The following is a 13,802-nucleotide window of genomic DNA, read 5'->3' on the forward strand; positions in this document are numbered from 1 at the left end:
AAGGAACGCTTGTAATAATAACAATAAAATAAAAATAGTAAAATATGATGTAATTATTACTATAGACAAGCAACTATTTAAATTGATTTATAAATAATAATTTGCTTAATGCATACCAAAAAATCCCTGTGGGTTAGATGCTATTATTACTTCCCCCATTTTACAAATGTAGAAACATAGAGGAGTAAAGTATACTGCCTATTGTCCCAGGTTTACTAAGTGACATACAAGAATTGAGCTGAGTCTAGCTTCATAGTCTATGATTTTAACCACTATAATATAGTGCCCCAGTGTTTCAGGGAGGATAAACTTGGCATACCAATTGAATATCTATATGAAGATATTGAGTAGGCTGTTAGATATTTGACTGGTACTCAAAAGAGAGATCAGGGCTCAAAATGAAAAAAATTGGAAGAATTTAATTAGAGATGGAATATAAAGCAAGAAACTAGATGAGATTACATGGAAAGACAGAGCAGAGAGAGAAGCAAGGAGGGCCAGAGATTAAGACCTGCAGAATTTCAATAGTCAGAAGATGGGAAGAAGACAGGGAATCAGTTTAGACTGAAAAGGGATGACCAGATGGGAGGAAAATAGGAAAATGGCATCCAAGTGGAAAAGTGTTTTCAAAAGAAGAAACTGGCCAAAAGTATGGGTAAGAGAATGAGTATATGAGTGTCCTGGAGAGTCTGATGAGGCATATTATATCTCTAGGCTAATTAAAATGAATAGAAATATTGTATAATGAACAAGCTAAACGAGGAAGAAATGAAATAATAATGATGATCATGATGATAGATCAACCTAAATGATGAGAAAAAATAAAAATAACGAAATGAAATAAATAGTATGAAAGTAGACTTAAACTCCAAAGTATCGGGATCTACATTAAATTTAATAGCGCTTCTGGTGCAATGGAGTTAACTCTTAGCAGTCTGACAATGCCACACTTAACAATTATAAAATCTGTACAAAGTATAAGAAGCACTACAAGAGAGTTCTGAAGAGTGAGCAACCTTTTAATGGGAATATAATCTTGGAGGTAGGGAGCATTTTGTGGTACATTCCCATTTTTGTGGTTTTGACCCAAGAATAAGTCATAGTGGCTGCACAGTGTCAGGGAGTTTATACTCTGATAGGCTGCTATCTTTCTGGCCTGAGAAATCAAAAGACAGGTCCTGGGACAACCATAGCCACCAGAGAGGAAGGAATTCTGTACAGGAGTTAGTAAAGAAATGATCCATGTTCTGTGTTTGAACTCTGCCCAAGTCTGTGGTTGACCCTGAACCATGCATTCACAGGGCAAACAGAAAACAGCCCACAGATACATCTTAAAGTACTGAAGTGAGATTTGAACCATGGTCCCTGGAGGTAGGTGAAAGTTTGCCATTTGTGTCTGAGCAAGTTAATTGTCTGGTAGTAAAAATATATTATCACTCCTTGGGGGAATATAACAAAATCCAGAGCCTACAGAACATAAAATTCACAATGTCCATGATACAATCCAAAATTGCTTGACAAAGGAAAAACTGGCAAAACATCACTCATTCTCAAAGGAAAATATAATTAATATAAAACAATCCCAAGATAACCCAAATGTTGAAATTATCAGTAAAGGTCTTAAAACTATACTATATATAGTTATAGTTACTATAACTATGCTCCACAAGGTAAAGGAAATTATGCTTGTAATGAATGAAAAAACAACATCTCAGAAGAGAGAAAATATTTTTAAAAGGATCAAATGTAAATTTTAGAACTAGGAAAGTACAATATCTAAAAAAAACCCCCACTGGATGAGCTTAATAGCAGAATGGGTGTAACATAAGGAAAAGTCAGAGAATTTGAAGGGTCAGCAACTTTTTCTGAATAGGGTCAGATAGCAAATATGTTAGGTTTTGTGGTCCATATAGTCTCTGTTTCAACTACTAAAGAAAGCAGCTGTAGTCAATATGTAAATAAATGTATATGGCTGTGCTCTAATAACACATTATCTATGAAAACACATTGTAGGCTAGGATTGTCCTGTATGCCATCATTTGCTGTTTCCAGAAATAGATTCATAGACATTATCCAATGTGAAGAAGACAGAGAAAATATTCTGTAAAAGTGAACAGATCCTCATAGACCTGTCAGACAATATCAAATGGTCTTGCTTATGAGTAACTAGTCTCCAAAGGAGTAAAGAGAGATAATTTAGCATAAAAATTTTTTCAAAGAAATAATGGCTAAAAATGTCCCCAATTTCATGAAAAGTAAAAGTTTACTGTTTCAAAAAGCTCAAGGAACTTCAAAGAGTATAAATACAAATCTCAAAATCACAAACACACACACACCATACAAGACTAAGCATATCATAGTTAGACTACTGAAAACCAGAGTAAAAGAAACATCTTGAATGCAGTGAGAAAAAAAAAAGATGCATTGTATACAGGGGACTGACAACTTGAAACCATGAATTCCAGAAAATAGTGGAATGATGCCTTTAAAATGATAAAAAATGAAAAATCTGGCAATCCAGAATTCTATATCCAGTGAAAATATCCCATGTTCATGGATTGTAAAACTTAATATTGTTAAAATATCCGTATCATTCAAAGTACTCTACAGATTCAATGCAATCTCTATCAAAATTCCAATGGTATTTTCACAGAAATAGAAAAAAACCCTAAAATTTGTATGGAACTACAAAGGACTGTCAATAGCCAGAGCAGTCTTACAAAGCAGAACAAACAAACAAATAACTCAGTTGAAAAATCAACAAAGGACTGAATAGACATTTTTCCATAGAAGACATATATGGCTTACAGGTACACAAATTATCAGGGAAATGCAAACCACAATTAGATATCAATTCACAGATGTTAGGATGTCTATTACCAAAAATACAAGAGATAAATTCTGGTGAGTATGTGGAGGAAAGGGACCATGTATACTATTGGTGGGAATGTAATTTGGTACAGTCTCTATGGAAAACAATAAGGAGTCTGCTCAAGAAACTAAACTCAGAGCTGCAGTATGATTCAGCAGACTCATTTCTAGGTATATATATCCAAAGGAAATGAAATCATGATTTCAAAGAGATATTTGTACTCCCATGTTCATTGCAGCATTATTCACAATAACCAAGGTATGGAAGAAATGTAAATGTCTGTAGTTCAATGGATGGAAAAAGAAAATAAAATGTGATATATGAAACAGCATAGATGAATCTGGAGGACATTATGCTAAATGAAATAAGCAAGACAGAGAAAGACAAATGCTGTATGATCTCACTTATGTATGAAATTAAACAAACAAATAAAAAATGATGCACTCAGAAAAACAGAGAGTAGAATGATGGTTGCCAGGGGCTGGGGGTTGAGGGAAATAGGGAGAGGCTAGTAAATAGGTACAAACTTTAAGTTATAAGATAAATAAGGTCTTAAGATCAAATGTGTAACATGGCAATTACAGTTGATAATAAGGTATTGTATAATTGAAATTTGCTAACAGAGTAGAACTTAAGTGTTTTAAAACAACAAAAAAAACAGCAAAATATGTGAGTTGATGGGTGTGTTAATTAACTCTATGTCCTGTCACAACATATACATATATCAAATCATCATGTTGTACATTTTAAATGTATTACAATTTTATTTGTCAATTATACCTCATTAAAGCTGGAGAAAAAATGTATTAAAAACAATGAAAGAGAAAATAAATATTGCCTACAAAGGAACAATTGCACTAATTGCAAAATTAGTAGTAGTTGTAGAATAGATTTATCTTTATAATTTCCAGTTTCTACTTTATGGTTTAAATATTGTTAAGGAACTAAGAGATTATGATCGGTAATCATGAATTTTCTCTCCAGAGAGATTACCATTTTAAAACAATGGCACATTTTCAAACACACAATAATTGTGTTTATCACCAACTGACCTGCACTAAATCAACTTCCAAAAGATGTGCTTTCTAAAGAGGAAAATTAAAGCCAGAAGAAAGGACTGTTACACAAGAAGGATGATTTGAGGTTACCATAGGACGCCATAAATACTCCTTTTATGGGTACATGGCATACTTACAGCAATTCATTAACAAACATCACTGAAAAGCAAACAAGCTAATATAAATCTATAACCTGAAGCTCAGAAACATCCAGGAGAAAGGAAATCAATGACAACTTTTGACTAGATGCAACAAGATCACTTGATGGGATGGAAAAAATCCATCAGACATATTTGCTATTTAATATAAATGCAGCAATACTCCTAAGTATGTATTCTCTTGGAAGCTTAGATATACTCTAAAGGCCATAGGGTGTAAGTGATTACACTTCAAAGAAGGAATAGAAGATAACACACTTGGATTTTAAGAGCAGTCATTTTAGGTGGTAGGACTTGAATAATATTTTAAAATAAGTGTTGTTGTTTCCAAATTTCCTACAATTACAATTAACAATTGCGGACTTCCCTGATAGTCCAGTGATTAAGATTCTGCCCTTCCACTGCAGGGGGCATGGTTCGATCCCTGGTCAGGGAACTAAGATCCTGCATGCTGTGGTGGTATGGCCAAAAAACAAAACAAACAAAACAACAAAAACAAACCCCCCCAAAAACAACAAAACAAAAAATAATTAACAATTGAGAGAAAATGAAATAAATTCTCTCCTACTCCAAAGTGGATTTTCTTAAAGAGGTACAAACATTTAAATGTTCTCAAAGAACAGATAAATTAAAGGTTGAGATTCACATTTTAAGATTATTTGTATTATTGATGGGGTCATAATAAAAAGTTATTTTGAGGGCACATTTCCCTAAGGTATTAGGAATAGTATTAAAATGACTATTGTAGGCAATTTGGGGTCCCACCTCAAGATGCTCATAGTCTGGGGTAAGGCAGAAGTGGGTGGGTGGCAACACTTCAGCAGGGCCCTGAGAGAACTCAGGAGGAAGCCACAGCTGAGTTTGGGGAACGAGCTGTTCAAAGGCTTCCAAGAAGGTAACCCCGAGCTGGGTCTGAAATGCTTTGGGGATTTCTCTCTGTGGAGAAGGTTGGGAAGAAATTCCAGAAAGAAATAACAGCTTTAACAAAGGAATTTAATCCTGGATTGTCAAAGGAGATTCATTTAATCAAATTAGATTTATGGAAGCATGCCATGTATAATTTTACAAGGAAATCCAGCAAAGCAAGATAATTTTGTCTTTTTGCTTTCCCAACCACATTGTGAGGTGTAGCAGCAAGCTCACCTGGCTGTGGGCCAGATCGCGGTGCATGGCCCAGAGCAGCTGCTCCGTGGAGGGATGGCTGGCAGCCACACTATGTGCTAGCGGTTTGGGCCTGGTGACATCCTAATGTTTGTTCTAGACTTGCACAATCAAAACTGATTTTTCCATAGGAATAAATGAGAACAGAGGTCTATATTTTCAGACTAAATATATCTGTAAATATTACATCTATTTTTGCTTTAAAGCTGCTTTATAATTTTCTTGGTGTCCTAGTCTGCTCAGGCTATTGTAATGAATTACCTCAGACTGGGTGACTTAACAAATAGTTTTTTCTCTCTGTTCCAAGAGGTTGTAAGTTCAAGATCAGGGTGCCAGTATGGTCAGGCTCTTGGTGAGGTGCCTCTTCCTGGTTATGTCTTCACATGGCTTTCTTGGTGTGTACAAACAGAGAGAGACATTCTTGTCTCATCCTATAAGGGCACAAATCCCATCACAGGGGCCCCACCCCTATGATCTCATCTAACTCTAATCACCTCCCAAAGGGTCCACCTCTTAATACCATCCCCTGGGGTGGTGAGTTTCAGTATATGAATTTGGAGGAACACAAATATTCAGACCATAACACTTAGCATTATCTCTAATACAGGCAGAATAGTTTTCGCTAAATCAACAGTGCATATATTAATGTGGTTTGCCTTCTCCATGTAGCTTCCATTCCAACTGGATTTGGTGGTGCATTTTCATTATCATTACTGGCTTTGCGTTAACAATAGTGTAGCAGTTTAATGAATGAGTGGGTACATTGCTATTGGACAGGGGTTGGCAAACATTTCCTGTGAAAAGTCAGACAGTAGCAGTTTAATGAATGAGTGGGTACATTGCTATTGGACAGGGGTTGGCAAACATTTCCTGTGAAAGGTCAGACAGTAAATATTTTAGGTTTTGCAGGGCATATAGTCTCTATTTAACTCTGCCAAGGTAGGACAAAACTGGCCATAGACACTGTGCAAACAAATGGGCATGGCTGTGCTCCAATAAAACATATTTACAAAAGCAGGTGAAGATTGAATTTGGCCTATGGACCACAGATTTCTGTGCTTTCCTAAGAAGTTTTATTTATAATCAGTATATATTAAAATACAGCATCATTGAAGCTCTACAGCTTGGCTCACAGGTACAGAGGATGACAGACATGTTTCCTTTCCAGCTCCGCTGGGTGCTCATGGTGTCAAAGTTTGCAGTTCACATGTGTTCCTGCTCTGAAAGTATGTGGTTCTTGGTGGACTTCAAAAGGTATGTTTTGATTCACATTTTCTTTCTAATTTTTTTCATAAAGCGAGTCTCAGAGAATATTTTTTATTACATAATTTCAAATCAGATCATTTAAATTTATAAAAATTTGACCTGTGTATATTGAATTGGTTTGTACAAGTCCACTTATACGTGGATTGTTTTCAATAAATAGGTACTACAGTACTACATGATTTAAGGTTGGTTAAATTTGATGATGTGGAACTGTGTATGGTTGTTCAAGGGTCAACTATGTAGAGAATTATTTTTACATTTTTGTAATATAATTACAGGTTTGTGATAAAATTGAACATTCTGATTTTTAAGACAGAAATTTAAAATATGTTTTTAAAATAAAGCAAAACATAAAAAGAAAAAATCACAATAGTTCTAATCATATAAAATTATAAAATGCAACATGTGAAAAACTTGTCCATTTCCAATCTCAATTTTCTGGTTAACTGCTGTTTATAGTTTGAAGTACATCTTCCTAAATATGCAGACACACACATACACAAATCGACACATACACAAATCCACACATTTATTCATGCATTCATGTAAACATACAATTATATACATTGGTATATGTATACACATACACAGAAAACAGAAGATAGACATATTCTTTTCTATGCTATTTTTCTTAACAAAAATGTGATCATATATATATTGTTCTTCAACTTGCATTTTTTGAGCAATAATTTATAAGGAAAATCTTTTTTGTGTAAGTACATGCAGATGTAACAAATTCCATATAATGGCTTCATATCTGTTATATGAAAATACCATAATTTTTAAAAAATTACACTTCAAGTATTTCAAACTTGTTTTTGTTCATAAAAAGTATTGAATTTGCTTGTTTATCTTATTTCTATCCACCACATTAAATCCAATATGAGCACTACTATGAACCTCTTAGGATTTTTGCCTCTATATTCATAATTAAAGTGATCAAATAATTTCTCTTCTCTTTTCTTCTTTTTCTTTTATTTTCCTTTGTTTTCTTTTCCCCTCTCCCTCTCCCTTCCCACTCCCCCTTCTTTCTTCCCAATCTCTCTCTAGCATTCTGCCTTGTTATCATGGACCATGGTTAGTCCAGCATTGCAAAATAAGTTTGGAGTTTTTCAAATATTTTTCATGTTAGGGAATTTTATAAACATGATAATAGTAGATTACTGAAACACACTAGTAAACTCTCTGGTCCTGGACATTTTTAGTGACAAATTTTAGTCTATTTTCATTAAGTGGTTTATTCAAATTTTATTTTAGTCTATTTTTATTGGTCTATTCAAATTTTCTCTTTTTTTCTTACTCATTTTTGGGTATTTATATTAACAAAATAGGGCATTGATTGTATGTAAATTTTCAATTTTTGGCATAAAATTACACACAATATCCTTTTCAATTCTGTACTATCTCCTGACTTTTTCATTAACCTTTTTTGTAATAATTGTATATATACATATATTTTATTCTATTTTTCATAATCAGATTTTTCATGAGTTTTGATATTTTTTGGTCTCATAAAATCAATTTTTGCTTCATTAATAGACCCTTTAGCTAGTTGGTTTTAATTTATTGTAACAATTTCTTAACTAGTTCATACTCATTGTTTTCTATTGTTTTACTTAATTGGCTATATTCTTATTTCTTAAGAAAATAAGAAATTTTCTTATTTTCTTAAGAAAAATACTTAGCTAATTCATTCTCAGTATTTCATAGTTGATATACAATTAAATATTCACCCAGGACTTGAAAGCATCCAATTGATTTTGATCCATTCAACTCTTTCATTGTTTTTATTACAAAATAATTTTTAATTTAAATTTGAGTTCTTTTGGTTCCAAAACTTTAGTGGAGTTTTATTTTATCATTTACAAATACATTGGTTTGTTTTGTGGTGATATTTTAATTTTAATTTTCAGTTTATTGCCTTATGGACAAAGAACGTAACCTATGACTTAGCAACTTTTTGGTATTTATCCAAACACTTTTTGAACAAAATGCACACAAAATTTATGAATGTCTCACCAGAATAAAATAAGGATGTATGCTCTCATTTTGTAAGGTACCAAGTGACACACGCACAAGTTAACATTATTCTTGAAACTTAGCATTATATTATAAACTTCTTGTTCACTCATTCAACATATATTGAGCACTTTCAATGTGGAAGATATTGTGCGAGACACCAGCCATGACTAGTTCTCAACATTTCTTTTTTGATAATGTATATGTTGTTATCAGATAATTTATGAAAGAATTCTCTGACAAACTTTCAGTATTGTATATAATGCTGTAATGGAAATCATCATGCAAGAAGCTTTTTCCTTCTGTGGAATTGTTCCCAGGGTTAGATTAATCGGGCCAAAGAGAAAAAAAATCATCTTAGTGATTCGAAGCCACACTGCTTTTCCAAATGGCCATATTGAATTAGGTTGTTCCCAGAGCTAAAATAGAGGGCACGTTTTTCAGCTCCTAGGTATTCCTTCTAGTCTTCCTTTGAAGAATAGAATAAAACAGCTACAGAAATAGCAGGTAGCAAGTTTAAGTATCTTCTAGTTTTGATTACAACTTGAAAAGTAACACTCTTAAAATCCACAATTTGAAACATTGAACCAAAGGAGTAATTTGCAACGGAAAGAACATTAAGATATTTTCACAAAAAAAAAGAAAAAAAGAAAGAAAGAATGAAAAAAGAAATAGCAGCTAGAATCAGCAGCAGCACCTACTTCTGTCTGGACTAGGCAGGCATTTGTGGAAACCCTGGTCTTCCAGCGAACTGACAGGCTTGCTTCTTGTGCCACATCCCCAAATCAGTCCAATTACCCATCTCTCCACCACAAATGAATTTTCAATATTTATGTAATTCCGAGTTGAAGGTGATATTTTAAATTATGTGGGGTAAAATAATAGATCTCTGTATTGGGGGTGAAATTATCAACTATAAGGAATCCATATTTTCAAGTGGGCCCAAATATCACTTGGCTGTCTGCTAATTCATGCAGCATCAGTAAAGGAATCCATAATTTTTTGATACACTGGATGATTTGGGCAAAAGTGGTGGGTTGAAAATCTGAAGATCATGCCTCTATTTCCACCTTTAGATTAAGTGGCTGTGTGACATTTGACTAGTTTACTTGTCACTTATTCATAAGTGTGTCATTTTTCATATAATCTTTAGGTTTCTTATATCTAAGTGTTCTGTATTTCTAAATTTTAGACATCTACATTCATATTGAAAATCAATAGACTCAATTTCTCAAAACAGAGCATTGCCTGGCATCATTCTATGTGGAAAAAAAGGTTTAGAGAGTAGCTGACCCAAGCTAGTGGTGACAAGTGAAGTTACTCTTCACTGAGTATTGAGGCCAATGGCAGTCAGGGGGCCTATGCCATATATTCTCTTATCTGTGTGATAGGGAATGACTCTCAGAACTTCTATGAGCGTCCATTTTGTTTCCACATCCACAGCAAGGGGTTCTTGGTGTTTGGTGAGAGGATGGATGATTGTATATTATTAGCTACAAAGTTTGTAACTAGTGTAACATGGCATCTTCGTAATAAAAGTGAACTACATGACCATATCCTCATAGATCATATTACACATTACAATATTACAATAATTTAGCATATTATCCTCAGTTCTAGGCACCACATATTCTTAGATAAATGCATTGATGTCTCAGATTATGATGGATACAGGATTTCTGGCAATCATATCACACCGGAACATTTGGAAAGAGCTGGACCTATTTACCCAGGAAAAGGGAAATTTAGTGGTATGTGTATAGATGACTGGTGAAGATGTATCATGATTGTGGTTAGAGGTAAGTGAAACAGTCTGGGTGGTCCAAAGGAGATAGATTCAAAAGGTAAACATTGCCAGAGGTGATATTTTTACTTAATAAAATAGCATTCTACCCATCCCCCCATCCCCAAATGAAATCTCCTTCCCTCAGAGTGGGAAACTTCCTGTTACTAGATGTAATGCAACCAAAGTTGGGTGATCATCTTTCAATAATTCTGTAGAAAGAAATCTTGCCCTGGGTAGATCTCTCTTCTAAGTGATTCTGTGCTCTAATAAGAACTTTCCATCAGAAACATTCTTGTTAAAAACTATATGAAATATTTTGTTGTTGCATGTCGGTGTGGAACTTCAGAACAGTAACATTCATTGTTGGTACCAAGCCTCAGTTTTAATGTCCATGGCTTGTTCACATGCAGCTAATGATGCTGTAAGGCAGGCATCCCCACTCCTATTCTAAAAGTGAGAAAACAGAAGCTTGGAGTGATTAAGCAGCTTGTTCATGGCTAAATAAAAACTGGCAGAGTGAAAACTTGGAATGCTGCTCTATTGCGGATGTTGATCTAGGCTGTGCCCCCAGGGACAAGTAATAGGGAGACGTTTGCAAGGGGTCTTTCATAGCTATCTATATCTCTCTTGGTTTCCCACACAAGGAGTAATCTCTGCTCTATCCCGACCCAGGTCAGGTCGGTCACGTGAGGACTGAGGACTTCACACAACACAGAGGCAGTGCTGTGGGCAGGTGGTTGGTCTTCATACTTTTTTTTTTGATCATGCACCCTATCAAAGAACTTTTAGCTCTCTGATTTATCTATATTTATTTATTAAAAATTTCATACATTTACTACTGTATTTATATGCCATATTTGTTGAGAAACATTTAAAACTATAGAAAATTAAAATGATTATATAAACTCAACAGAAGAAGAATGAGGGCACATTAGGTAGGGACTCTGTAAGGACTCTGTACAGAGGGTATATTGGGAGAAATGCAGGAGCAAGGTGTACCATTGGGGGATGTCACAGTGGTCCCAGAGAGAAGACAAGGGCCTCAGTTTTAGCAGTGAAACCTTCTGTCTCCCTTAGACCTAGAACATGACAAACCCTGCATCTCAGTGCTGTCCTTTTTATCTGTGTCATGAGTCTATAGGACCTGCTAGGTCTGGTAGGAGGATGTGTTTTGTGAGCCTGTCTTTTTGTGGTATTTGGGACCCTGAACATAGGCCAGTTAATATGTTCTAGACCTGTTACCCAAGAAAGGCAATGATTCCTACTGCCTATTCGAAGGTATCATTGTTATTTCTGTCTTAGGCTACACGTGTGGAGATTGGAGCTCTGAGAAGGGCTGAATTGCTAAAGACAAGAACAGCACAAAAGAAATAATAAAAATATGTCTTTTTCTGACTTTTCATTTGTCTTGAAAGACCAAGCTGAAATTGTGAGTCCTTTCTCCAGCAATCTCTAGGTATAATTAACGTGTATCATGTGCAAACTACATAAAACAAAACACAAAGAAAAAGAAAAACTTGGAAAAAAAAAAAAGAGAAGAAAACATCCTTCCAAGAGCGAAACGGGATAAGAACTGCAGCTGGCATCTCATCAGACCATTCAAGCAAGACAGAATTGAGTGAAATATTTAAAGTCTTCGATGAAAGTAAAAACAACCTAGGATTTTATTTTCAGTTAAATTATCCTTAAAAAGTGAAAAACAAGTAAAGACTTTCTCAGAGAAGCAAAAACTGAGGGAATTCATCACCAGAGGTTCTATCTGGCAGGAGGAAAACTAAACAGGTCAGAAACTTGAATCTACATAAAGAGTGGAAAAGCATCAGAGAAGGAATAAGTGAAGGTAAAATCAAATCTACTTTTCATATCTTTAACTGATCTAAAATAACTTTTTAAAATAATAATAGTAACAATGTATTGGATATGGATAAGTGAAATGTATAACAGCAATTGCATAAGGGACAGGAGGGGGGAACCAGAAATACTCTGATAGAAAGTATCTGCTCTACACGTGAAGCAGTATATAGTAGTATGTAAAGTTAGTCAACAGACTTAGATTAGGTAAACATGTATATTGCAAACTCTATGGCAATGATTAAAGAGTTTTTTCAATAAAAGAAATCTAACTGATGCATTAAGAGAGAAAATGGAATCATATAAAATGCTAGATTGAAATCAGAGGTGGCAGAGAAATAGAGGAAAAGAAGAAACCAAGAAGAAATGCAATGTTAAGAAAATTGTCACCAACACTGTAGATATTATCTAAATATCATTAAAAAAAAAAAAACGGAGTCAATCATTAATAACCTACCAAAAAAAAAAAAAACCCCACAAAAAACAGGCTATTATGTCTTAAAGGGCCTGTATCAAAAATACACAAAGGAACTTAAAATTCGGCAATTAAAAAAAAAAATCAACCTAATTAAAAAATGAGCAAAAAACCTGAATAGACATCTCACCAGAGAAGATATAAGAATGGCATGTAGCATGTGAAACTATGTTCAACAACAGTTGTCAGGGAGATATTTAAAACAATAATGAGATATCACTACAAAGCCATTATGAGGGTTACAATTACACAACAATAACAACCACACACTGACAACACGAAGTGCTGATAAGGATGTGGAGTAACAGGAGCTCTAATTCATTGCTGTTGAGAATGCAAAATGGTACAGACAATTTGGAAGACAGTTTAACAGTTCCTCACAAGACTAACCATACTCTAACCATACAATCCAGCAATTGTGCTCCTTGGTATTTACACAAATGAACTGAAAACTTATACCCACACAAAAACCTGCACACAGATGTTTATAGCAGCTTTATTCATAATACCCAAAACTTGGAAGCAACCGAGATATCTTTCAGTAGGGCATAGATAAACTATGGTACATCCAGAAGGTGGAATACTATTTAGCAATAAAGATAAATGAGTTATCAAGCCATAAAAAATGGACAAATCATAAATGCATATTTCTAAGTGAAAGAAGCCAGTTTGAAAATATTACACTGTATGACACCAATTATGTGACATTCTGGATAAAACATAACTTCAGTAGTGGTGAAAAGACTGGTCCTTCCTAGGGATTCCAGGGGTCAAGGAAGCTAAATAAATAGGTGAAGCATAGTGGATTCTTTACGGTGGTGACATGATTCTCTATGACACTGTAATGGGGGTGTTCTATGAGCATAGTGATCTTTCCAAATAGTTAATATGCAAACTTTTAAAAAGTCATTAGGAGATGGGGAATCTCAAGATGGAATGCAGGATATGACGAAAGAATCTAACTATGTTACAAAGTTATGAAATAGCCTCACTTGAAGAGGGGAAGGGAGAGGTGCTGACTTAGCTTAGGAAATGATTAGACTCTATAAGACTAAAGACAAAGTGCAAATAAGCACTGTACTGTAACTGACAAAGCGTCCCCCAGAGGGGTCTGGTTCAACAATCTGACACTGCTGCACATGTATACTGGAACTGA

This window comes from Balaenoptera physalus (assembly GCF_965194825.1).
Source record: "Balaenoptera physalus genome assembly, chromosome: 8".
NCBI lineage: Eukaryota > Metazoa > Chordata > Mammalia > Artiodactyla > Balaenopteridae > Balaenoptera > Balaenoptera physalus.